This window comes from Pantherophis guttatus, chromosome 5 (genome assembly GCF_059756535.1).
Source record: "Pantherophis guttatus breed Tessera chromosome 5, ASM5975653v1, whole genome shotgun sequence".
NCBI classification, from domain to species: Eukaryota; Metazoa; Chordata; class Lepidosauria; order Squamata; family Colubridae; genus Pantherophis; species Pantherophis guttatus.
The window spans coordinates 28,414,605-28,428,185 of NC_142067.1; the positions used below are offsets into that span (position 1 = coordinate 28,414,605).

Consider the following 13,581-nt stretch of genomic DNA (forward strand, 5'->3'; position numbering starts at 1 on the left):
CTTCAAAACTTTATGGAAGGCAAAGAGTAGAGGCCTGCCAAAGTTCAGAAGGCAGGAGCTACCATGGAAAAGGTACACTTCCTAGCTTCCATCAGATGATAATATCTAGGGAAAGGGACTAGGAGCAGGGGTGAAATCCAGCAGGTTCTGACAGGTTCTAGTGAACTGGTAGCAGAAATTTTGAGTAGTTTGGAGAACCGGCAAATACCACCTCTGGCTGGCACCAGAGTTGGGTGGGAATGTAGATTTTGCAGTATCCTTCGCCTGCCATCCCCACTAAGCCAAACCCACCAAGCCACACCACGCCCACCAAGCCATGTCCACAGAACCGGTAGTTAAAAAAATTGAATTTCACCACTGACTAGGAGCAGGCCCACCCTGTCAGACCTGGTATAATGGGTAGATGTCTTTAGGAAAAGACAATCTCACAAGTAACTTGGCACAATGCCATTCATGAATAAACCAGACAATTATTATTATGAGTCACGGTGGCGCAGTGGTTAGAGTGCAGTACTGCAGGCTACTTTTGCTAACTGCCGGCTGCCTGCAACTTGGCAGTTCAAATCTCATCAGATTCAAGATTGACTCAGCCTTCCATCTTTCCGAGGTGGGTAAAATGAGGACTCAGATTGTTGGGGACAATATGCTGACTCTGTAAACTGCTTAAAGAGGGCTGTAAAGCACTGTAAAGCAGTATATAAATCTAAGTGCTATTGCTATTACAGTATACATTATTCTATTTTACTGTATATATTATTTATAATATAAAAATATTTATTATTATTATTATTATTATTATTATTATTATTATTATTATCATCATCATCATCATCATCATCATCATCATCATCATCATCATCATCATCATCATGAGTAATAGCCAGATTTGCAGCTATTGAGGAAAAAGGAGTGTTGGAAGTTGCCAAAAAACCTCTTTACCAAACAGGAAAAAATTAGAAGGTTCTTATATAGATGAACAAATGTCTTCTAATCCAAATGAAACATGGACTGTGGAAGAGAATTTGCTGTATCAAGAAGCAGATGCGTGAGGCAGATCTTTATTTCCCTTAATGTTCCTTTTAAGCAAAAGTTAATTTGAAACTACACTGTAATTTTGGATAAGTAAATGATCAGGGGATCTCAGATAATCTCTTTATTATGTGGATGCAGAAATGGAATAAATTAACTTTGTACTGATTCTGTGCATCTGCATCTTGCCTGAAGCAGTTGTACAATTGGAAAAGTATATGAATATGTGGAATATGTGAAATGTGTGTGTGTGTGCATTTATCCATATATGTATATTATACATTGAAAATGTAACATTTCTTAATATTCCTATAGAATTCTGAACTTGTTTACTAAGGAATTAGCTTTCCTCCTCCTCAAATTTTGTGTAGTTCACAAATTTTACAAACTTCTCTTATCTCATCTAAGTCATTTATGAAGATGCCCAAGACAGAACCCTACAGTTCCCCACTGCATACCTCTTTCCAAGTAGACAGACCCATTAACAATACATTTGCTATGTTTAATCAGTCAATTGCAAAACCATTTCCTAGTGGGACCATCCAACTCACATTGGTCCAGTTTATCAAAAAAGAACCTATGGTCTACTTAATCAAATGCCTTACTGAATTTTAATCATATTATGTTTATAGCATTTCCTTGGTATACTGATCTAGTTAAAGCTGTATGAGTTGTTTGGTGCAATCTCTTTTTAACAGGACCACATTGGCTTTTAATAAGAACCCTGTTTCTCAGTGATCATAAGCCTATTGCTTGATTCTCTTTTCTAGATTTTTCCATGTACTGATGTCAACTTGATTGGTCTGTAGTTTCCTGGATCTACTTTTTACTCTCTTCAAATACTGAAATAATATTAGTATTTCTCCTTGCTCCAGGATTTCTTGTCAATGACTTTAATGCCCTGGTCCAAGAGACTTGAATTCATTCAAAGCAACTAAATGTTCTCTCATAAATTATTTACCTATTTTGATCAGTATTTCTCTTCTTTGACAAAGAGGAGAAATGGGCCACTTTTTTTTCAAGGTAGGGTTTTTTAAGACATATAACTTTATTGATTGTCAAAAAAGTACAAAGTTAAAAGGTAAGAAAAGATTTGAAAAAAGAAAAAGGTCAAAGAACTATGTAGTCATTCTTAACAATAATGCAATTTCACCTCCCTTTTTGTTTGATCTCATCTTGAACAAATTTTATCCTTCTTGTACTGTATTTTTCCTCATATTCTGCATATTGATGTACTTTCTTTCTCATTTTCTTTCTTACCCCTTCTTTCTTGGTAGACAACTGTGCATTCTTGGTTGGGTTACAGTAATAAATTTCTTATGTTAGATCATTATTATTAGTAATATGTAATACATTTGATTAGCTCTGAAGATCAACATTATGGTCAATATTATGCTAACAGACATTACTCTGTGGTCAGCCTCCTAAGGGATCTTGTGGCATTTGCAGTGCAGATTCTGCAATAAAGAGACATACGGTAACTCTTGTATTAACTCTTCATGAATGTTGGACCACATACCTTTGCAGCATATGCAGTGGTCTGTCTTAGTGAACAGATAACACCTGGAAGAAAAGTTTGGAATGTAAAGCTACTGGAACTCATCTGTACTATAATAACACTTCTTCTTGCAGGTATCCATATAGGGATGATGACTAGCAAACTCAACTTGTTGTTATTGAAATCATATTGGGGCTCTAGTTTCCCTTATGCTACCAACATATTACTATTAGGACATTGCTTTCCAGCAGGTGCTGGAAGCTCATAATATATGCACTTCATGAGCAGAAGAGATTTAAGCTAGTGTGTTTCAGTATAGATAAATGCAGTATTTTGCAAAATAACTGTCTATTGTACCAAATGCAGCACTGAGGCTGAGAATGATTGAATTCTGCAAACTTGAGGACAAAGCAATTTATGTTCTAATCACAGTTTAGTAGGACAAATCCCCAGAGGTATAGATTGTAGTATGCTGAAGTCTAGTTAAGTACCATTATATTAGATGATAGTTGGAAACAAAATAATTGTAGTTTGATACAGTATAAGAGAGTATAGAGGTAGTCTTTGCCTTATGACCGTTTATTCAGAGACCATTAAAAAAAAAAGGATGTATGACCCATGCTCAAACTCGCAGCCATTACACCATCATCCTGGTCATATGATAAAGATTTGGGCACTTCTCAGCCTGTCTGAATTTACATTGAAGGAGTTCTGCAAATCCCCCACCCCTAACTCTTGCTGGTCTATGTTCTTTTGGACCCCCTGCACAATGGCATTAATTGGCAGCAGCATAACGGCTGAAGTTGAGTCCCTAGTCCTTCAGCAGTCTCAGCCAGTGGCCATTGCTCCCAACACCACTGCTACTACTGAGAAATGCTGCCTCAAGTCATACAACTTCACCAGCCACCCCAGCATCATTGCACAAAGTCCCAGCTGCTGATGTTTTCCAGGTCTGGCAAGAATGGGACATCTGCCAGTCTCCAACTAGTGTAGACTGCTGTAGGCCCAACATCTACTTCAGCTGCAGTCAGCAAGTATGCTGTGCAAGGTGGCCAAAAGGGCATACATCAGATGGAAGATAGGTGGGTTGAGGGAGTTGCAATGTTCCTGAAGTTGTTAGGGATGCTGGCTCGGTTGGGTGGCTGACTTTTCCTAGATCAGAACAGGTTTGAGCTAGGCTAGATGGGCTGCAGCAGTTGATGCTTCCAGGGGCAGCTACGGCTTTGTACCACACTGCAGTACCACCCCAATTCAAGTGTGATCTGTGCAGGCCTCCCCACCCATCCTATGGCACTTCTTCATACTTTTACCTGGGACTCCCTCTGCTTAAGGACCTGCAATTCTTGGGTCAACAGTGGCAACCTGGATTGATGTCTTCCTTATCACAACAAGACTAGTTCACCTGCTGTCCAATTCTGAGTGGATGCAGGTGATTAACCCTCCAAATGCTGAATAAATTCTTTCCAATAATTTACAAGTCCTGGTTCAGATCCAGCAAATAAATCTGAGGAAAAGTTTCTGAGCACCTATCCCCAGATTCAATAAACTTTTTTTCATTGCTCTTACTGCCATTTTTACTTGTTTTGCAGCAGTGTTATTCTTTACTTCTTCTGTCACTTTATGTCCTGTAACTTTTTTTTTATTTTTTTTATTTTTTTTATTTTTTTTTTATAACAAACATACACATACAGACATGAACATTTAAACAAACTAAACATAAACTAACTATACAATGAAATCAAGTCATAGAGCTTGAACTTTGAAAATAGAGCTACTTCGGTAATTATATATCTATATATCTGTATATATTATCTTTCATCTTGTATCAATGTTTATATAACGATATTTCATTTTATTTCCTTATTTTTGTATCGTTGGGTGGTATTCCCTTATTTCGTGTCTTTTTTATCTAACCAGTTGTACCATTCTTGCCAAATTAAGTAAAAGTCTGAATCTTCTTTTCCCTGTATTTCTTTGGTCAGTTTATCCATTTCTGCACATTCCATTGTTTTTTGTATTATTTTTTCTTCTAGTGGCGTGTTATGTCCTGTAACTTTTTAATATACTAAGGAAACTTGTTGAAATTCCCTAGCACTAAATACACTCTTTTTAAAAAAAACTTAAAGTTGATGGTACCTCCTGGCACTATCTGCTCAAGATATCTGCTAATTGAAAAGTAAACTAAACATGCTAAGTATATGATAGGCTTTTTTGAAATGTTTATGTCAGTCAAATAACTTTTGACTGAGAACTAATACTGTAAGACTTTTTCGTCCATCTATAGTTGATAAAATATGGAAACTCAAAAACTTGCTTTCCTAGATAATTGATTAAAAGGCCACTTTGATTGCTCAGATGTAGCTTAAAAGCAAAATGAATTAAAGACAGAAATATGCAGTAAAAGAATTGAAATGAAATCGGCTGGTCACATAGCAAGAAGAACTGATGGCAGGTGGGCCAAGGCAGTCCTAGAATCGATCCCACTTGATAAAAAGCATCCACAAAAGAGACCTAAAACAAGATGGATCAACAGCATCAGCAAAAATTGCTGGCCCAATTGGCAAAAAGAAAGCTCTGGACTGTATTGGTTGGAAACATGCAGAAGAGGCCTTCATCCTGCAGTAGATAGACAATGGCTAAAATGATGATGATGATGATTATAGAGATATAGTGATATATATAGAGATGCATACAGAGATTTCTATTATTAATCAAGTGACTGCTAGCTTCTCCTGTCAAATAATCAAGAGAACACTTGAGAGTCAAGTCCTAGAAGGCATTCCAAGGAAATGAGTAACCACAGGACCGATAAATTTCCGGATGGGTAAACCACAAGCCAATACTGAATTTCAATACTGAAATGAGAGGTAAGGGAAAAGTGACTGTTCAACTAGAAATATGAACGCTTGATGAACATAATGGATCTTTTCATTGAATATACCGTATCTTTTTTTTTTTTTGGATGGAGAGTCATCTAAATGCCATTCTTCAGGCAATATGGTATTTTGTTCTCTTGCAAACTGAATCTCACAAAAGTAGGTCAAAACAATGGCAAGGTGAATATGCCATTGGCAAGCATGTTTGTAGCTAAAGTCTATGGGATAGAGCATAAAAATTTATTATTTCTTTTATTGCAAGAAGCTAGGTATTGTTAATAAGAATTTGAAAGTTGATAACTTATTGTCGTTTTTTGCAAGTTCCTATTGGACTGTAACACATTTTGCAGAAGAATGAGACAGAGAGAGTGCTCTCTGTTACTTGGTTCTTTTAGGGCTAAAAAAATATTGTACAAGTTCAAAGTGTATGTAGCCAAGAACATGTTTTCCTTCTATAATTACACAGTGTTTAAAGTTCTAAATGGATCTATTTGCCAATATGTCTTTTTCTAATTTACATGACCTCTTGTGAACCAGAACATTTCTGAGATTGTCTCACTAAAAAGATTCTATACTAATGAATCTGTCCCTTTGTATGACTGTGAGATTAAATGTTTAATCCTATCCTCCAATAACATGTTATTCCACATTTATTTTCTTCAATCTACAATTTTCTACAATACAAGCCAGTTTGGTGTAATGCTTAAGGCACCAGGCTAGAAACCAGGACACTGTGAGGTCTAGTCCCACCATAGGCATTAAAGTTGTCTGGATGATTTTGGGCCAGTCACACTTTCTCAGCCCAATTCACATCACAGGTTGTTTTGGGGGAAAATAGGAGGAGGAAGGAGTATTAGACATATCTGCCACCTTGAGGTTTTTATAAAGAAAAAAATAAAGATGGGATGTAAATTAAATAAATAACTCAGGTAGCTTCCTATACATTTTTTTCTGCCATGAGTTGTTTAGGCTTTGGTCTGTTTTTGATCCAACCATTTTTTAATGCTGTCCTCGCTTCTAACCACTTTTTTATTTCTTTTGAAGTGTTCAAAAGTGCATATACCATCTCAGAATTATTATATTGGCTCTCATGGTACTTAGACATGACTGGAATTTGGAAACCTGGGATAAATCCTGTGGTTTTTCTAAGTAATTCATCTATGCAGCATTTGCAATTTATACAATGGCTGTTTTATTGCATGGGTAACATTTCCCTGCCTTGATTAGCAATCTAGCATAGCCTAAATTTGAATCCCTATAGGTGTAAAAGGAAAGAATATGATATCCATAATTAAATCTCAAATGCATACAGGAGCTATGCTATTGAAAGATACCACTTCTAAAAATGTCAGAGGTTGCCATGAGCCAAGAGGTCATTTCTCTAGCTTCATTTATTCATAGTTTTTTCTTAGCTGTACATAGCTTGAGGAGATATCAGATTTCTCTATCAAAAATATCCAGTTTCTGGTAAACTTGTGCTATCCTTGGTCTATCTCTTGCCATCCTTTTTCCTGAAATTCTTCTAACTTCTTTTGATAATTCAAAGAGATTATACCCATCTTACACTCTATCTTAGAAATACTGGAAAGTCTCTGTGGCAGATGTTAAACTATAAATTGGCTTCATCTGGGAGAAAGTGGTTTCCTAGATTTCTTGGCCCCAAACAATTTCAGGACATTAGAAGATGGCTTTCTTCCTAAGGAATTCACAGTCTGCTTTTTCTTTTTCTTTTTTCTTTTGAAAAAAAGAAATAATGGGAAATAAGGGAAGGATAAACAGTGAAGAAAAGAATGCTGGTGCTTATATCAAAAGCCTCATGAGCAAATGTGGGTTTTGAGAACACCTGTTCTAGAGGACATGCATGCTTTGGGGTCACTTTCAATGAAAATTGGTCTAAACAGCTTATAAATTAAAAATATTCTTAAAATGAATGGCAACTTCAAGCATGAGACAAGCAATCCCTGTTAAGTTTGTTAGAAAGGTCAAATAACATATAGGGCAAGAATTATATGATGGATAGATAAACATTTAATAAGCCCATACAAAATACTTATGTCTACTTCCCGCTTCACATGAGACAGTTTTTTATGCTTAACATCATGAAGTTTAGGCCAAGAGACAAGGCTCAAGGCTCTAGAAAGGAGCATCATGGCTGAACTGGGATGTCCTCCTTCTACAGGATATTCAGTGTCAATGTCTGAGTCTTACATGGCTGAGTTGCATTTGATCGGCAGTCTCTACTACTGCATCAATTTGACCTAACATGTTATGTCTATGTTAAAAAAATATAAATGGTAACGAAGTGTTAGGATGGGAGTTCTTATGATACAGAATGACAGTGATAGGAGGGGAGAAGAGAATGAAACAATAACTTATTGCTTCTTCACAAACAATGAATTGTATATGTGCACAAGGACTATCACTGCTAAGATCAAACCAGAAACAGCTACACAGGCAACAATGATGTGCTTTAGTAGTTGTTTAAGATCTGCAGCCTTTGCTCTTTTTTTATCCTGAATACCTAAAGGGATATAATAGATCACACAGAATAGTAGATCATATTTTCCATCAAGTAACACTGACCCATCATATGTGTGCTGTAATTCATGAAAACATTTTTGTAGAAAACTTGCTGATACTTTTAAGCATTTAAATCAGATCACCCATTTGATTCACCCATTTGATTCACGTAAAGCAATGGCCTTCAATCTCTGGACCATGGCCCAATACCGGACCATGGCCCATTTGGTGGGCAAGCATGTGCAGCTCCACTTGCTTGAGCGATGGGCACTCATGTGTGTAAAGTTCCATTTGTGTGAATGGTGGGTGCTGGGGCGCGAAGCTCCATTTGCACAAATGGAGTCTCACATGCTCACACATGTACCTGCCACTGGCCCTGCTGTTCCACCAAGCTGGAAAAGTTGGGGACCGCTGATGTAAAGCAATGTACTACATGGTATCAGTTCTTTGCTGTTATTAAATACAGTTATGAAAAATAGTACAGGTCATCCTTGCTTACTGACTGCTCATTCAGCAACTGTTCCAAGTTACAACAGTGCTGAAAATTTTTTATAATCAGTTCTTGAGTTTGCAGCCTTACATTTGTGATCTTTATAGCTGCCTTCCAACAAGCAAAGTCAATACAGAAGTTGGAAGTCATAAGACAAGCCATAATCATGCAAAATTAAGCTTAACAATTGTGAGTGATTTGCTTCACAACTGCAACTAGAAATGATGTCATAAGTTGGGTGCATAGTCAAGTAGTGTTTCACAAGTTGCTTAGTGAAGCTACCAGTCCCAATTGTGGTCAGTGATTGAGGAATGCAGCTTATTTTAAGATCTCGCCCAGCTGTTTCTTTTCCCTAAATCAGTCACTGCAGTACTCATTCAGATGTTTCTGCTTCCAAGAATATTTTAAAAGCTTGGATCCTAAATAGTAGCATTAAAGTAGCGTATAATTCAAAAGTAAACTTTACTACCCTGTTTCCCCCAAAATAAGACATCCCCTGATAATAAGCCCAATCGGGCTTTTGAGCGCAGGGAAATAAGGCCAAGCGCTTATTTCAGGGTTCAAAAGAAATATAAGACAGGGTCTTATTTTCGGGGAAACATGGTAGTTCTTTGTATCACTTCCCCCCTGCCCCCCCTCCCATAACCACAGCTGACTATTTTTGCTAGGTTATAACAAGTCTACTTTTTCACCATAAAAAGATATATTGCTTTTAAATACTTACTTCATATGTTGAATTGCTTAACCACTAGAAACATAGTGGGGCAAATGTTATCTCCTCTGCCTACTGGCCTTTGTAACAACTGGTTGTAACTTGCTTTGTCAGAAGAAAAAGGAAATTTCTGCAAGAAAACACACTCACACACACACACACACATAAAAAAGAAGAAGAAAAGAAAAAGAAATAAGCAACATCCCCAAACATTTCACACTGCTGTTGCAAAGTAGATAGTAGAGTACAGTTTTACTGAAAAGCCCAAAATCAAAGTTGCAGACTAACGAGTGTAATTCTACAATATTTCCTAGGAAATAAAGCCCACAGTTTCTTCCTAGACTTATTTCAAGGTGCAGACAACTGCCTTGGTTGCCTCAGAATCACTTACGGACTTCTTCCATTGAACTACTGGCTGTCAAGGAAGGAGTGGCGGCCTTGGCTGCCTCTTGCTGCCTCCTCCCAGCCTCTTTTCTTCTTTCTGTTAATTCCCTTTTGAAGGGTTGATATTTTATTCAGCAGCTCCTGCTGGGCTTGAATCTGTGACAGAAGTTTCTCAAAAAACTCTCAGTAGACAAAATGATAACAGCTGCTCTTTGAAACTCTTGGAGCCATAGCCTGCGAGGTGGTGTTGAGGAGAAAGGGCTGCGAAAGGCACTGTTTGTTAAGAATAATGAGGCAACAAAAGTGACAAAGGTTTTTATTACAAATAATAGGCAGCAAGCTTCAAACAACAACAGTGTGTCATTAAAAAAAAGCAACAAAGTTAAATAAATGTCTAATTAACAGCTCCAGGTAGGCTGCATGTTTTATTCTACAGCTTTGAAAGGGACAGTCAGTATGTATACAAGAAATGGATTATGAGTTTGCTGAAATTTGGCCTTGTTCCTTACAGTTTAGTCCTGATTGGCTGAAAAAACAGGGGAAGGAAGAACTTCATGAAGCAATGTAAGAATGTACTGTAAGATAAACTGAAGATGCCTGCTATCTATAGTTGTAAATCAGTGGTGGGTTGCTCCTGGTTCGGTCCAGTTCTATAGAACCGGTAGTAAAACTGGCAGGAGGCTATGCCCAGCTGCCACGACGTCATCATGGGTGATCTGCGCATGTGCAGAAGCTTCCCGTTTTGAACTGGTAGTAAAGATAAGTAGAACCTATCCCTGTTGTAGGTGCTTTTTGTGATAATAGAGGTTTAAAGAGTACACATGCATTTTTTCCCCATACACACACATTCTTCATGTTGTTTATATAAAGCTACGATACATGTTGGTATGTTTTCAGCTGAGACATGAAGGAGGAGCTAGAACCTGTTTGAATTCCCTCTCTGGGAAAGGAATCAGCAGGCAAGGTTGCATATTTTGGATACATATTAAATTGTCCTTCTCACTGTTCTTGTCTGAATTAATAATTTTGGCAAAAGAAAGCAAAGAAATAGTAATAGTTGCTTTCTGTGAAATCCCAAAACAACCAGAATATGACTTGAACAACATTGGCATTGATAAAATTACCATCATTTGCAAAAAGCAGCTTTACTTGGAAGAGCTGCATCCTGCAATGATACCTTTTACACCTTCAAACAATATCTTCCTCTCCCAGGTCCTTGATAAGGATAGGTGGATAAAAACATTATTATTTCCAAGTATAACAGATGCCAAGATTAAGGAAGGCATTTAATTTTTGGATCACAGATCAGATACATCAACAATGACAAGCAGTTTGAGGATCTGTTAGCTGAGCCAGAGGAAATCATCTGGAAGACATTCAAGAATGTCATTGAGAATTTTTCTTGACAAGTACAGAGCACCAAACTACATTCATCTGATTGACAAACTTCTTACAGAACCCAAGACTATGAAGTAACATGTAACTGAAGATTCATTTTCTGCATTCACACTTGGACTCCCCCCCCCCCCGCCAAAAAAAAAAAGTGAACATGGCAAAAGGTTTAAGCAGAACATTGCCACAATGGAAAAACAATTTCAGGGCAATTCAAATCCATCAGTGCATTTGGCCCTGTTGAACTCATGTAGTGTGTTGAAAACATGCAGTTAAATACATTATAGTCATTAAAAGTTAATTTTATATTTCTCAAGATTCCTACATGATATAGTAATTCTAAAATTATTATCCAGAATAGAGCTGGAAGGGACCTGGGAGGTTCTAGTCCAGCCCCCTGCTCAATCAGAAGATCCTATACCATTTCAGACAAATGACTGTCCAGTTGCTTCTTAAAAACCTCCAGTGATGAAGCACCCACAACTTCTGAAGGCAAGCTCTTCCACTGGTTAATTGTCTTCACTATTAGGAAGTTTCTCCTCAATTCCAGGTTGCTCCTGATTAGTTTCCATCCATTGTTTCTGTTTTCTGGTACTTTGGAAAATAAATTGACCCCCTCCTCTTTGTGGCAGCATCTCAAATACTGGAATACTGCTATCATTTCCCCCCTAGTCCTTCTTTTCTCTAGACGAGCCACACCCAAATCCTGCAACCATTCTTCATATGTTTTAGTCTCCAGGCCTTTAATCATCTTAGTTGTTCTTCTTTGCATTCTTTTTTGTAATGTGATGCCAAAACTGGATGCAGCATTCCAGGTGTGGTCTTACTAAGGCTTTATAAAGTGGTACTACCGTGCTTCCCCAAAAATAAGATCCTGTCTTCTATTTTTTTTTTGAACCCTGAAATAAGCACTTGGCCTTATTGACGTGCTCAAAAGCCTGATTGGTCTTATTATCAGGGGATGTCTTATTTTGGGGGAAACAGGGTAATATTTCATATGATTTTGATTCTATGCTTCTGTTCATACAAGCAAGGATTATATTACCTTTTTTGACTGCTGCTGCACTTAAACTCATGTTTAAGTGATATGATACAATGATTCTGTATTTGTGTTCAGTTTGAAGGGATCTATCATAATAAACATAAATGTTTTTCAGGAAGCCAAAAATTGTTGTCCAGTCTTTTTTGCCTTGAATGAAAATGAATCAATTCACTATATCCATATTTAATGTTATAAATATTTGATTGTTTATCAAGTGAACATGAGACAACCCCGACCCCAATACAGTATATTATTTGGTGACCAACGGTAGTTCATATTTTCCCCAACTATAGTGGACATGTATTATTCCCCATTCCTACTTCCCTTAAACTGACATGTGGATTTGGTGCTATGCATGTTCATTCAGAAAAAAAAATCCTATTCTTTAGGTGTGGTTTCAGTGTGGTCACTGTACATCTATCTGATATTCACACGGTTCCTGAAAACCTAGAAATGTGGACCATACACAATTTCTAATATGGCAAAAATATGAAAGTCAACTACAGAAGAAAGACTTCAGGAAAGCCTTGGATGCATATGAACACATCTATAATTTCAGCAATTGATTAAAGAAAGTGAAAGAAAGCTACTCATAGATAGCTTTGAAATTGTTGAACTTTTTTATTAGAAATAACTCAGTATAAGATACAAGGGATCTTTTACTGTTAGAATTATATTTAGCTATTTGGGAGTGCTTTCCCCATTGTTGATCACTATCCTTACCTTAATGTCTTAGTCACTGATTTCCCTTTATGACAATGGGTGGCCAACACTAATAGATTTTACCTGTCTCAAGTGAAGAAAGTTAGCACCCACCCCTCTTAGAAGAATGAAATCTTTTAGGAAATATTAAAAGGCAGAATATTATATTTCCCTGGATGAGAAATTGAGAAACATGCTCTACTGAGCCCCAGCTCCCTGCCCCCAGCAGATATTTTGGTGCCAGTTTATCTACAAGACAAAAGACTGGGCCATCTTATCTACAAAACAAAATACCTTCACCCTCAGGACATAATAGGATTAGTGCTCTATCCATCTAGCAGCAGAGTTTACCACATGGCATCTGGGGATATTACATCACCCAGCACAGTTAACCAGATTTATCTCAGACAAACTGCTAGATTTTGCATATGACCCCTACAGCAACCAATAGAATACCAGCCTTTGCCACAGGAAGAGGAAGCTCAAGTTCAAAGCCCAAGACGGTATAAATAACACTCACTCTCCACTTCATGTGTTCAATTGCACCAGGACCATGTGGTTAGTGGTTCTGCTCCATTAAACCAGCTTTCCAAGCAGCCTCCATGTTTCCAGTGTCTTTCTCCTCACTTGGAACTGAACCCAGATGGACATTTCTTCCAACATAAAGCTGTGTTTAAATGATGTCAGAATAAAGGAAAAAATACTATGTTAATCTGGTATAGCTAGTAATGAATTAAGACTGGGTCACTCATGAGTTGGGCATGAAATGAAATAAAAACAACGAAATATTGCAGACCAAAAAATTATTTCCAGGCTTTTTGTGTGTGCGTCAAAGGGACCAAATATGAGTGTAATTATGAAAATTTTCATAGTGCTATTAATACATAACAGTATAATGTGATTTTGCACTGAAAACAAAACTGAAGCCTGTGTTAT

General features: G+C 37.3%; 1 long non-coding RNA gene across 3 annotated transcripts in view; it reads right to left on the reverse strand.

The window, feature by feature from the left end:
* LOC117662270 (uncharacterized) overlaps positions 1-13,299 on the reverse strand; it is a 57,429-nt gene extending 44,130 nt beyond the window's left edge. For 2 of the 3 annotated variants that reach the window (XR_015734404.1, XR_004590310.3), the window contains exons 1-2: positions 13,166-13,299; positions 9,138-9,255 (exon numbers count right to left, since the gene is read on the reverse strand). This is a non-coding gene — a long non-coding RNA (uncharacterized LOC117662270). Of the gene's footprint in view, positions 1-2,047; positions 2,593-9,137; positions 9,256-13,165 lie in introns of those variants that run through there. The other variant, XR_004590312.3, reaches the window with a different exon arrangement.
* Positions 13,300-13,581: the final 282 nt, after the last annotated feature.